This window comes from Aquarana catesbeiana, linkage group LG04, assembly GCF_042186555.1.
Source record: "Aquarana catesbeiana isolate 2022-GZ linkage group LG04, ASM4218655v1, whole genome shotgun sequence".
NCBI classification, from domain to species: Eukaryota; Metazoa; Chordata; class Amphibia; order Anura; family Ranidae; genus Aquarana; species Aquarana catesbeiana.
The window spans coordinates 496552428-496566679 of record NC_133327.1 but is presented as its reverse complement, the minus strand read 5'-3'; positions in this window follow the sequence as shown (position 1 = coordinate 496566679).

Sequence of the window (14252 nt, the reverse complement as noted above, 5' to 3'; positions counted from 1 at the left end):
TTCTACAAGCATAAATGACACATCTCATTTCTCAACCACCTATTACACTTTTGAAGGCCCTGGAGCACCAGGACAAAGGAATTGCCCCCAAAATGACCCCATTTTGGAAAGCAAACACCCCAATGTATAATCTATGAGGCATAATGAGTCTTTTGAATGGTTCATTTTTTTCCAGAAGTTTTTGGAAAATGTGGAAAAAAAATGAAAACGCATTTTTTTTACACAAAGTTGTCCATTTAGCAGATATTTCCAACACATATCATGTACATAGCAAAGATGACACCCCAAAATACATTCTGCTACTCCACCTGAGTATGGCGATACCACATGTGTGAGACTTTTACACAGCCTGGCCACATACAAAGGCCCAACATTGAAGTAGCATCTTCAGGCGTTCTACGAGCATAAATGACACATCTCATTTCTCAACCACCTATTACACTTTTGAAGGCCCTGGAGCCCCAGGACAATGGAATGGCCCCCAAAATGACCCCATTTTGGAAAGCAAACACCCCAACGTATAATCTATGAGGCATAATGAGTCTTTTGAATGGTTCATTTTTTTCCAGAAGTTTTTGGAAAATGTGAAAAAAAAATGAAAACGCATTTTTTTAAAACAAAGTTGACAATTTATCAGATATTTCCAACACACAGCATGTACATAGCAAAGATGACACCCCAAAATACATTCTGCTACTCCTCCTGAGTATGGCGATACCACATGTGTGAGCCTTTTACACAGCCTGGCCACATACAGAGGCCCAACATCCAAGTAGCACCATCAGGAATTCTAGGAGCATAAATGACATATATAATTTCCTGGCAACCTATCATTTTTGAAGGCCCTTCATATTTCTAACACATAGCATGTACATACCAAGAATTACAATCCAAAATAAATCATATTGTGGAAAGGGTAAAAAAAAAGCATTACCTGTGCTTTTAGTATATTGTCAGCACAGCACAGTCCATAGAAATTGTCCAGGCAGAGACAGCCAGCACAGCCATAATATTGGTCCTGGTACACTGTTACCTGCAGACACTCATTGTAGCGCTCTCCAGCCCTTCATAAACATACTGCCTCTTGCTACAGCTAATTATTTGCATAGTCCATGTAGCGGTGGGGTCTGTCCATGCGGCAGGCAGAGGCATGATGGCAGTAAGCATCATGCTGAGGGCCGCAATCAAGTAAGACCTGTGCACAGGGGCAGAGGCTTCGACCCACCAAAATCTCTATGAAGCCTCCGGACTCCAGACCCTAATCCGGAAATTCAGAAACCCGGAGAAAACAAAAAAAAATTGTTCTCTCCATCCGGAAAAACAATTCTGGAGCCCCTCACATATGTGAGACCCCTGTGTACTACAGTAGCAGGGCAACAGATCAGTCCAAGCAGTAGGCAAAAGCATAGTCCATAAAACAGGCCAGGGTTAGTTCATGTGCAAGCAGTCCAAGTGGTAGGCAGTAGCGTAGTTGATAAAACAGGCCAGGGTCAGTTCACGTGGAGGCAGTCCAAACGGTAGGCAGAGGCATAGTCACAAAACAGGCCAGGGTCAGTTCACGTGAAAGCAGTCCAAACGGTAGGCAGAGGCATAGTAAAAAAACAGGCCAGGGTCAGTTAACGTGGAAGGCAGTGGCATGGTTATTTGGGGAAGCATGGAAAATGGTCAGCACAGATGATGAAAATGGGGAAATGGTTAAAAATATGAGCTAATATTTTAGGGATGTATGATAAAGTTGGAAGCATTCACCAATGCAAAGGCCAGGTTGGGAGGGACACTGGGGACAATGGTAGCTGGTATCTTTTCAAAATCCTCTTTTGGTGCACACGCAACATTTTTTTTGCCGTCTTCGGCCTGCTTCAGATGGTGGAATGTTGAAGAGGAAGTGGCGCTCATGAAGTCGGCAAACAGCCTTAGAGCGAAGGTCTTCAGGGGGGTCTTTGGTGATAGATGAGAGACGTAACAACTTCTTCTATGAATTGTAGGAAGGGGGGGCTTTCTGTGGATTTGGTGTAGACTACATAGAAATTATAAACAGCCAAATGTATGAGATAAATTGCTACCTCCTTATGGACAAATAGGGCTGAATCATTTGATCATTGAAATCCACTCAAGACACTATGCGCATCGGCTTGTTGTTGGGGCGTGACCGGATGCAGGTGTGAGCGGTTGAGCGTGTGAGCTCTCGCCCGAACCCAACCCTGATGCTGCATTAATGCCTGCTAAGCTTCCCTAGCTTATTCTATGAGCAGTGACCCTCTGGTGTCTTTACCATTCCTACCTATGTCCCCGGTTGGTTGCTGGTTGTTGCTGGTGTGAGAGGGATCGGCGAGCTGTCTGGAGGTGGAGACGAGCAGTGAGGCTTGGAGAGGTCCCGCTGTGCTGTTGCGCTCCTGTGTTGTGGAGCGGGGACTGAGCGAACCGCGCCCCATTGTGGCCGCCTGCTGTGAGACGCTCGGGGGATATTATGAGAGGCTGAGGGAAGTCAGCCCGTGCTGAGGAGGGAGTGTCAGATAAACACCCGAGAGCGACGAGTGGAAAGAACGGAGGTCCCGTGTGAAGGATCCCAGGGCTAGCTGTCCCCTATGTGCCACCTGCGAATGAGGAGGCTTGGAATCCGGAGGTAACTGTAAGCTATAGTTCACAATCTGGAGGAAGGTAGCCGCTTGGGGCTCATCTTCTCTCAGCCCCTGCCTCTGGGAGGATTGGACACTTTAATTAAGTTTGTTCGATAACTATCTGTTCCAGTCTGGGCTAAGTTTGCTAAATAGCGCCTTATAGTATATATCCCGCCATGACCAGGAAGAAGGGGGAGGATCAGCAGCAGCCCCAGGAAAATCCATCTACACAGACCACCCGAACAGGGAAAGAAAAAGAAAAAGGGAGCCAAAATGCATCTGCACTGACAGCTGCAGCAAAACTGGAAAAATTTGCTCACAGCTCCTTGCAGTCCCCAGCTAAGAACAGTCAGCCCCCCCCAGGGAAAATGTTGGCGGGAGGTCTGGGGGATAGAAAAAGCATGGGGAAAGGGGCTGATAACCCACCAGCTAGTACAAGGCTAATGAATAAAAAAAGCCCTGAGAGGGAACCCCTGGGAATGTCTGTGGACTCTATTGCTGTCCCAATCGTAGCTGGCGAACAAGAGCCTACTTTAAAAGAGGTGCTAAGCGCAATAAATGCTTGCAGGAGCTCACTAAGTGGGATGTGTGAAGAGTTAAGAGTCCTAAAGGAAGAATTTTGTAGTATTAGGAAAGAGTTTCAGAAAACAGTGGAGAGAATTAAGGAGGTGGAGGAAAGGGTCAATCAAGTGGAAGATATTGTATTCCCAATGCGGCAGGACTTTAAAAAAATGCAAGCTCAGTTAGACGCCAACAAACTTAAAATGGAGGAATGGGAGAATAGGTCGCGTAGACAAAATGTGAGAGTGATGGGTCTCCCCGAGAAAAGTGAGGGCTCTCATCCTGAAGAATTCATGGAAAATTGGCTGAAGGAGAGTTTTGGGGCTGAGTCCTTTTCTCATCTTTTTTCCATTGAGCGAGCCCACAGAGTGCCTTCCAGGTCTGAGTACTCAGGAGGTCGCCCGAGACCGATGATAATGCGTTTTTTTTAGCTACAAAGACAAGATGAGCTTAATGCAAAAATCAAGAGAAAAAGGGGATATTTTTTTCAATGGTGCTAGAATTTCAATATACCCAGATTACTCCCCGGACTTACAAAGGAGAAGAGCTGGCTTTTTGGATATTAAGCGTACTTTACGGAAATATAATATTCCGTATGCTCTATTATACCCAGCGCGCCTGCGGATCGAGGCTTTAGGGAAAAATCATTTTTTTTAATCTGTCGGAGGAGTTACAGACTGGTTTGAAGAGAACAGAAAGAACTTATGGAGATGAAAGTGTATATGTGTAAAAGAAATCTCTTTCATACATAGGATATATAGGGTTTTTATTTTTTTTTGTTTTTTTTTTTGCAGCAGCAGCAGCAGGGGTTGGGAGGGAGAGGGTTGGGCTGGTGTAGTGAAGGATGAGAGTAATGTTAAGGTTGGTGATGGGGGTCTTATTGGCCCTTGGGGTGATGGGGTCACAGGGGATGGGGGAGGCAAGGGTTTGACAATTAGGACAATTGAGTTTAACTTAGAGTGGGAGGTAGGGGAGTGTATGGAGTGGTTTGAGGGGGATAGTAAGGTCACAAGTAATGCCCCTAGGGCAAGCCAAGTTAAGCAATGGGGGGGAAGAAGGGTTTACTCAAAGGAAAGGGCACTACAGTTGTATTTAAAGTTGTAAAAAAATCACAGAGAACTGTTAAAAAAAATTTGGGAAGGTGAAAGAAAAGAAGCGTAAACACTTAAATTTCACAAGGATAAGAATGAATGAAAAAAAAACATAGGTAGTGGTGGGGAGGGGGGGGGGTATTTTCCTTCCTAACTCTCCCCGTTCCCTCCTCATAATATTAGCACTGAATGAAGTAATAAGGGGTATTGTGGATCTGATGCAAAAGGCCAAATGGCTATGGGGAAGAAGGGCACATGTGGTGGATCGGTGCTGTCAAAAGAGTGGTTGGAGATTTTTTACTTTTCAGTTTTATATATAACAGCGCTGGTCTAGAACAGCGTTATCCTATGGTCTTGATTTTCTTACTTCTAAGTAGGAGGTTAACTTCATGCCGGCTCATATATTCCTGGTACTGTTTTATTTTGTTACATAATTGAATGCAGCCTAAAACATTTGCCATAAGTTCCTGGAACATTAGGGGGATGAGTGAGCCTATTAAAAAAACTGCCGTGTTTTCGGAATTGGAATCCTGTGCTACCGAGCTGATATGCCTGCAGGAGACTCACCTGACTGACGAGACTAAATTACTAATCAGAAATAAAAAAATTCAGACACATTACCATTCGGTGTACTCCTCTTATTTAAGGGGAGTGAGCATTTTTGTCAGGAGGGGGTTGATGTTCTCCTGCAGGGATGTCAGTATTGATAGGTTGGGTTGTTTTATCTTTTTGTACTGTTTAATTGAGGGTAGGCCATTTGTCATTGTAAATCTGTATATCCCGCCCCCATTCAAGATGGAGATTCTGTCCCTGTTACTGAGATTTTTGGAGGATAAAAAGGAGGTACCGGTTATTATAGTAGGCGATTTTAATGCCATGTTGGATAGTAGGCTAGATAGGTTCCCGCTTGGGCTTGGTGGAGGTAGAGGGTCGGAGGGTAGGCTGGCACAGTTCCTGGAGGAGGTTGGGTGGTGTGACCTGTGGAGAGCTCGTAACCCTAGTAGTCAGCAATATTCTTGCTTTTCGGGGTCACATCACACTCTCTCCCGTATTGATATGGCCATCGGTAATCAAGAAGTCCAACCTTTTATTGGAAAAATTGAGTACCGACCAAGGGGGGTATCTGATCACTCGCCACTGATAGTAACAATAATGGTCCGGGATAATAGCGGCCAGAGAATGTGGTCATTAAATCCAACATGGCTGGAGATAATTGGGAATAGAGATGAGATAAGTATAAGATTAAAAGAATTTATTGAATATAATACCGGGACAGCCTCGGGGGAGGTGTGATCTGGGATGCCTTGAAAGCATACCTTAGAGGGCTATTAATTCAACAAATATCAAAATAAAGAAGCAAACAAGGGCAAGGGGAGAGCTTATTAGAAACGAGGTCTTGGTGTCAGAAAGAAAGTATGTGTTAGATCCAACTCCGGAAAACTGAGAATTCTGGGTAATGAAGCAACAAGAATATAAAATGGAAGAAATTAGAAGAGCAGAAAATAAGAAGGCTTTCCAGAGGCAGAGAAATTTTGAGGAGGGGGAAAGAGTAGGTCGGACCCTGGCCTTATTGGCCAGGACTAATTCACCCTCTTCAACAATTCCTATGATTAATACAACTGAAGGAGAAATTTCATCAGATCCTCTGGTAGTGAATGGAATAGAATACTATAGCGATTTATATAAGTCGCGACACTGCCCAGTACAGGGAGAGATGGTGAAGTTCTTGGAATGTACTAAGCTCCCGGTATTACTGGACACAGACAGGAATAGTATGGATGCCCCAATAACACTAGAGGAACTTCGGCAAGCAATAGTGGATATGCCGAACCAGAAGTCCCCAGGCCCTGATGGATTGCCCGTTGAAGTCTACAAACAGTATGGGGAGGTGTTGGCCCCTGAACTCCTGAAGACATTAAACTGGTCAGCTGCAGCTGGTAGATTACCAGCATCAATGTCTGAGGCCATTATCGTACTAATTCAGAAGGAGGGGAAGGATCAATTAGATACATCATCATATAGAACAATCTCGTTGCTGGATACCGATGTCAAGATTCTGGCAAAAGTCCTGGCATCCAGGCTAAATAAATGTATCTCCTCCTTGATCCACCCGGATCAATCCGGGTTTATACAGAACAGGTCCACTAGTAAAAACATAAGAAGGACCCATTTGATTCTCCAGACTCCGGTAGAAAACACAGGTTCCAGAGTTGTCCTGTCCTTGACATTGCCAAGGCATTCGACACTCTGCAATGGGGGTATTTATGGTGGGTAATAGAAAGATATGGGTTCGGTCCCCTATTTATAAACTGGCTTAAAATACTATATCACCAACCCAGTGCTAGATTGAAAATAAACAATATATATTCAGAACGGATCTCCCTGGAGAGGGGAACTAGACAGGGGTGCCCGCTATCCCCCCTGCTGTTCGCCCTGGCTATGGAGCCCTTTGCGGAGGTAGTAAGAAACTCAACCGGTCTGCAGGGTTATAAAAGAAAAGGAGGTGAGGAAAGAATAGCATTATATGCTGACGATGTTTTGTTATTTCTGGGGGACATGGGGCCATCATTAGTAAGGGCAATACAGTTGGTGGAAGGATTTGGGAGGATTTCAGGGTTGATAGTCAACTGGGAGAAGTCTACTCTTCTTCCGATTGACTCGACCACAGGCTCTCTCCCGCAGGGGATACCCTGTTTTAGGGTGGTGGATAAGCTTAAATATTTGGGTATAGTTTTAGATAATAACCCAAGTCATTATATTAGGGACAATCTAGCTACGCTTTTAGAAAAATTTAAAAGGAAAAAAGACGTCTGGTGTCGCCTCCCCCTATCTGTTGCAGGCCGTATAAATCTGGTTAAGATGATTTGGATGCCACAATTAATGTATATTTTACATAACTTGCCAGTTTGGATTGGGAAGGACTGGTTTGTAAAAATTAACTCCCTTTTCCGGGAGTTGATTTGGAGGAAGGGTCAGGCCAGGATTAGCCTTCAAACCCTGCAACGTCCTACCAGGGAGGGGGGATTGGCGGTTCCGCATCCATACAGGTATTTTTTGGCGGCCCAGCTGCAACATTTGGGTGGGTGTGAAGGTGAGGGAGAGGCGAACACCAACGTAAGAATTATGTTATCAGCTAATCCGCACAAATCTTTAGCAGGAGCACTGGAAGCTGGGTCTTTAAGATGCGCACTCCCATACTCCCATTATTCCCTTTGGGAATAACTTGTCTAAACCCTCTACCCCGGTTTACTATTTTTATTGGTATTTACCTTGAGTCCCCCTTTTTTTAATTTCATATATGTGCACCTTTATATCACATAAAGGATTGTACATTTGGTGCATCCATATATTGTGGAATCATGACTCAATATATATAATTGATTTTAAACATATGTGTGGACTATTTTATCTTGCCATGCTTAATAATGTTGTCTGTCATACAGATAGACAGGCGGCTCCGTTCTTCCCCACGGAGATACCATCATCTGGTCGTTCTTGAATGGTATTACTCCGTCAGGTGGGGGGAGGTACTACGGAGTCCGCCTGCCTATAAGATACGTGGAGCATGGAGTGATGGCTACGCCTTTGATAACGGCTTGGAACGCAGGCTGGTGCGCACGCTACGGACAGCTCTCTATTCATAGCACCTAAGCGCCCCTGCTTACTTGCATTTTGTGCCGGACGGGTTTTTTATGTATGCTAATTTTTCAATAAACCTTTCTACTACACTATGGAAGTCCTTTGTGTTTTCCGGTGAGGAACGGGCCATTTACGGTGAAGTATCTCGGAGTACCCTGGTTCAAAATTCGGGCTGGAAACCCATGATTTAATACTGCAGTGACGGTGGTGCAGACAACTACTATGGCTACCTAAGAGGAAGATCTTTATTAAAGCTACCTACTCTATGTCTACTACCCCTGCAGGGGTTTATCATCTCTGGTGAGTGGGGACACATTGGGGGAGCACTCAGTCACGATATCTGCCACACACAGAAGTCACTTGAAGTCACATTTGGAACTTTATCACGTTTTGTTTATAATAGATATTTATAAAATATGTGGCGCTACTCTATCGATCAGTACCAATCCTAACCGTAATCATCTAAGACAAAGAATAAAGTTGACAAAGTTGACTCCAAAATACTGATTCATACCCAGAAAAAGTTATAGTGAACTTAGGACTACTACACAGGAGTCCATCAATGAAAACATCAGTTCCAAAATATAAGAATAAGTGGGTAGATATCAACCATTAAAGTGCCCAGTGCAAAAATAAAATAAATAATGTATAAACCATTAGGGAAGTGATAATAATCAATGAAACTGTGAATTAGAAGTGATGACTTCCCAAACTAGCTGAAAAACAAATAATCCCTGTTGCTGAGTAAAATGCCAAACAGCTCTTAAAAGTGTATCACATAAAATAGCAGCTGAAAATCAAGTGGTCCCTAGTGCTAATAACAAAAGAATTTTAAAAGTGAATCACATAAAAATATGTACAGCAAACTGTCATAATGTGCAAAAAATAATAATGCGTGCAGAGATTCCCTGTCAATATCAATCCAAAATATCAGAATCAAAAATTCAAACAGTGATAATAGTGCAGTCATGCCATTATAAACTCACTAATGCGCTATAAATAAATAACTAATAAATAACTAATAAATATAGGGACAGACAATCCTACAGCAAAGATGCAGTCCAAAAAGTGACAATAGTGTAATTCAGTCCATAAATAAAAAAGTGCAACTGTGATGAGGGGTGTCCACAAGGAACGATCTTTAAATAAGGTGGCAAGTGTGCAGTGACTGGTGATCTTCTTTTATAAACGTTCTGGTGCACACACCAAGTGTTTCCCCCAGCCTCTCACCTCCAGCAGCGGCCCCCAGTGGGCCAAGTAGAGCGGGTAAATATTCTTGGAGAGGATGGGTTTCCTGGAGCGATGTCAGTAGATCTGTCTCTCTGAATCTCCTCCCGCCGCTCCCAGTAATCCCAGCAATAGTTAGGAACAAAGGATCCCTTTGATAAAGTCACGTGGTGTGACGCAACGCGTCAGGGTAGGAGGAGTCAGGTGCCGACGCTTCTCGGGGACGGCCGAACCCGGAAGCTCACTACATCCATTGATCGCTGTGATTTTAAATGTAAGTTACTACGTTTGTCAATAAAACTAGTTTGTAATTACTACACCATGAGACCTCTCCTTTGTTCCTAACTATTGCTGGGATTACTGGGAGCGGCGGGAGGAGATTCAGAGAGACAGATCTACTGACATCGCTCCAGGAAACCCATCCTCTCCAAGAATATTTACCCGCTCTACTTGGCCCACTGGGGGCCGCTGCTGGAGGTGAGAGGCTGGGGGAAACACTTGGTGTGTGCACCAGAACGTTTATAAAAGAAGAGCACCAGTCACTGCACACTTGCCACCTTATTTAAAGATCGTTCCTTGTGGACACCCCTCATCACAGTTGCACTTTTTTATTTATGGACTGAATTACACTATTGTCACTTTTTGGACGGCATCTTTGCTGTGGGATTGTTTGTCCCTATATTTATTAGTTATTTATTTATAGCGCATTAGTGAGTTTATAATGGCATGACTGCACTATTATCACTGTTTGAATTTTTGATTCTGATATTTTGGATTGATATTGACAGGGAATCTCTGCACGCATTATTATTTTTTGCACATTATGACAGTTTGCTGTACATATTTTTATGTGATTCACTTTTAAAATTCTTTTGTTATTAGCACTAGGGACCACTTGATTTTCAGCTGCTATTTTATGTGATACACTTTTAAGAGCTGTTTGGCATTTTACTCAGCAACAGGGATTATTTGTTTTTCAGCTAGTTTAGGAAGTCATCACTTCTAATTCACAGTTTCATTGATTATTATCACTTCCCTTTTAGGCGGGGTGGTTTATACATTATTTATTTTATTTTTGCACTGGGCACTTTAATGGTTGATATCTACCCACTTATTCTTATATTTTGGAACTGATGTTTTCATTGATGGACTCCTGTGTAGTAGTCCTAAGTTCACTATAACTTTTTCTGGGTATGAATCAGTATTTTGGAGTCAACTTTGTCAACTTTTTTCTTTGTCTTAGATGATTACGGTTAGGATTGGTACTGATCGATAGAGTAGCGCCACATATTTTATAAATATCTATTGTTTTCCTGGGGGAACTGAGTGGACCCATCTATGTTGGCAGCTCTCTACCGTGTACCTTACTGATAGTTTCAGATTTTCGTTTACATTGTGGTTTTTGCGCATTAGTCCCCATACATTCACGTTTTGTTTATAATCACCTCTTTAAGTAATATAAGTTGTTTTCATAACAAGAAGCACAGTACTTATGGACCTACACTACAGATTGGACAATTACATATGTACTTAACACTGTGGACGCTGGGTGCACAAATTACTCGTTGATCTATTAATTATTAACGTGTACATGCACTTTAGTATATATTTTTCGCTCAAGATTTTGTCATTTAATATGTCAGTTTTTATTTTGGTTTTTGAATTTGATTTTTTGATTTTTTAGAGGTAGGGTGTGGATACATGGGGTTCTAGGGGGCGGACAATTGATTTTGGCTGCATGGGGGTTCTGCCCAGTTTACACCCTACCCACAACACTCGTTTACATCTTACACGTTAACTCACATTCACTGGTGGAATACACACATACCCCAGTTATATGTCACTGGGTTTGGTTTTATGTAATTTATGCCTCACTTATAAACATATTTTATGTAACGTTTTGGCACATAGGGTAGTGCCACTTCCCCACTCTCTCTTTTATATACTTCATTAGGGCCCTATGGGAACTAATTAGGGGAGGCTGCAATCCTTGCTTTCCTAAGCGCGGATTTTTACCATACTATATAAATTTGTCTGGTCCACAATGAATTGCAGCAAAGTGTCGGGCAAAAACAGATAAAAATCAATCGCTGTGAAATTTTGGGTGTTGGCCTGCACACCTGGCTGTGCTGTGAATGGGGGAATAATTGGTGATCCCGAGTCGGATGGCAGCCATGTTGGGTTGGCAAGACCATCTGGCATATATGTAGAGGCCCTGGCTCTTGGGGGACGTGACACTCCAGTAGTTGGGGGAATTGAATTTCCTGTGCTGGTACTCAGGCGTGATGTGGCAGCAGTGGTACTGGGTCTGGGCATTTGTTCCTGGGGCCTATCGCTGGTGGCAGCGCTGGTACTGGGCCTTGGAATTTGTTCTTGGGGCCTATTGCTGGTGGCAGCGCTGGTACTGGGCCTTGGAATAAAATCCTGGTTTCCAGAGTGCCGTGCCCTTTTAGGAGGAACCCATTCTTCCTCCGAATCATTTGCTGATTCACTATTGGGATCAAATGCCGAATTTGATTCGGAATCAGAATTGGAATCTGATGAGAACTCCCTGTTGCTCTCATCAGTCATGGAGAGGATCTGGAACGCCTCCTCACTGGTGTATAATCTTTTGGACATGACGCTGATGGCTGTGTGACAGGTGGCAGGTGACGGTCACTGATGGGCTGTGAGATGGGTGGCAGGTGACGTTCACTGATAGGTGATGACGGTGTGACAGGCGATGGTCACTGATGGGTGACAGGCCACGGACAGTGACGGGTGATGGTCACTGACGGGTAATGGTCACAGATGGGTGACAGGCCACGATCACTGATGGGTGATGGGTGCACCGCTGATGGGTGACGGTTAATGGCTGACGTCACTGATGGGTGACAGGTAATCGATGACATCACTGATGGGTTATGGGTAATCGCTGACATCACTGATGGTTGATGGGTGATGGTCACTGATGGGTGACGGGTGATGGCTGATGGGTGACGACTGACGTCACTGATGGGTGACGGGTAATGGCTGATGGTCACTGATGGATGATGGGTAATGGCTGACGTCACTAATGGGTGACGGGTAATGGCTGACGTCACTGATGGGTGATGGGTGATGGGTGATGGTCACTGATGGGTGACGGGTGATGGCTGACGGTCAGTGATGGGTGACGGGTAATGGCTGATGTCACTGATGAGTGATGGGTGACGGTCACTGATGGGTGACGGCTGATGGTCACTGATGGGTGACGGGTGATGGCTGACAGTCACTGATGGGTGACGGGTGATGGCTGACAGGTGACGGCTGATGGTCACTGATGGGTGACGGCTGACAGGTGCACCGCTGACGGTCACTGATGGTAGTCATATGTGACAGGTGAACTTTATGGGGTGACTGTGGTGACTGTTGGGTGACAGATGACAATTGGGGGGGCGATGGGACAAGTGTTGTGCTTGTACAGTACAATACAAACACAGATTGGTAACTCACTGCTCCTAACTCTTCTCTCCTCACACTGGAAACGGTGTGTGAGGAGAGAAGAGCTGGTAACAGGTAGTTACCGCTCTGTGTTTACATTTAGTGATCGGCTGTGAATGGATCACAGCTGATCACGTGGTAAACAGCCGCCGGCCATTGTTTACCATCGTCGGTGACAAGCAGTGTTCCCGGGAACACGCCGCCACCGACGTGCACGCGCTGCACGCTCCCGATCACACGCATGCGCTGTGCACAATAGGGCGTTACCAACTGTCATCGGCCGTGACTTCATCACGGCCGATCACTTGGTAAACAGCCATGCCGAATGGCTGTTAACCCCCCTCGGTGGCGAGCGGTGTCTCCGTGACACACTGCCACCGAGGGTACAGGGATGTGCGTGCACTCCCTGTTTAAAGGGCAGGGCGAAATATGACGCCCTCCCAGAACGAGAGCCATGCCGTCATATGACAGACGGCGGATGGCAAGCGGTTAAAAAGGACACAAAATACATCTCTGGGAATTACAGACCAGTTAGCCTAACATCAATAGTATGTAAACTATTGGAGGGGATGATAAGGGAATATATACAAGATTTTAGTAATGAGAACGGTATCATTAGCAGTAATCAGCATGGATTCATGAAGAATCGTTCTTGCCAAACCAATCTATTAACCTTCTATGAGGAGGTGAGTTGCCATCTAGATAAAGCTAGGCCCGTAGACGTGGTGTATCTGGATTTTGCAAAAGCATTTGACACAGTTCCCCATAAACGTTTACTGTACAAAATAAGGCCTGTTGGCATGGACCATAAGGTGTGTACATGACTTGAAAACTGGCTACAAGGGCGAGTTCAGAGGGTGGTGATAAATGGGGAGTACTTGGAATGGTCAGGGGTGGGTAGTGGGGTCCCCCAGGATTCTGTGCTGGGACCAATCCTGTTTAATTTGTTCATAAATGACCTGGAGGATGGGGTAAACAGTTCAATCTCTGTATTTGCGGAAGATACTAAGCTAAGCAGGGCAATAACTTCTCCGCAGGAGGTGGAAACCTTGCAAAAAGATCTGAACAAATGAATGGAGTAGGCAACTACATGACAAATGAGGTTCAGTGTAGAAAAATGTAAAATAATGCATTTGGGTGGCACAAATATGAATGCAATCTATACACTGGGGGAAGAAACCTCTGGGGGAATCTAGGATGGAAAAGGACCTGGGGGTCCTAGTAGATGATAGGCTCAGCAATGGCATGCAATGCCAAGCTGCTGCTAACAAAGCAAACTGAATATTGGCATGCATTAAAAAGGGGATTAATTCCAGAGATAAAACGATAATCTCCGGCTCTCCAACACTCTGGTCCGGCCGCATCTGGAATATGCTGTCCAGTCCTGGGCACCAGTCCTCAGGAAGGATGTACTGGAAATGGAGCGAGTACAAAGAAGGGCAACAAAGCTAATAAGGGGCCTGGAGGATATTAGTTATGAGGAAAGGTTGCGAGCACTGAACTTATTCTCTCTGGAGAAGAGATGCTTGAGAAGGAATATGATTTTAATATACGAATACCATACTGGTGACCCCACAATAGGGATAAAACTTTTTTGCAGAAGGGAGTTTAACATGGCTTGTGGCCACTCATTAAAATTAGAAGAAAAGAGGTT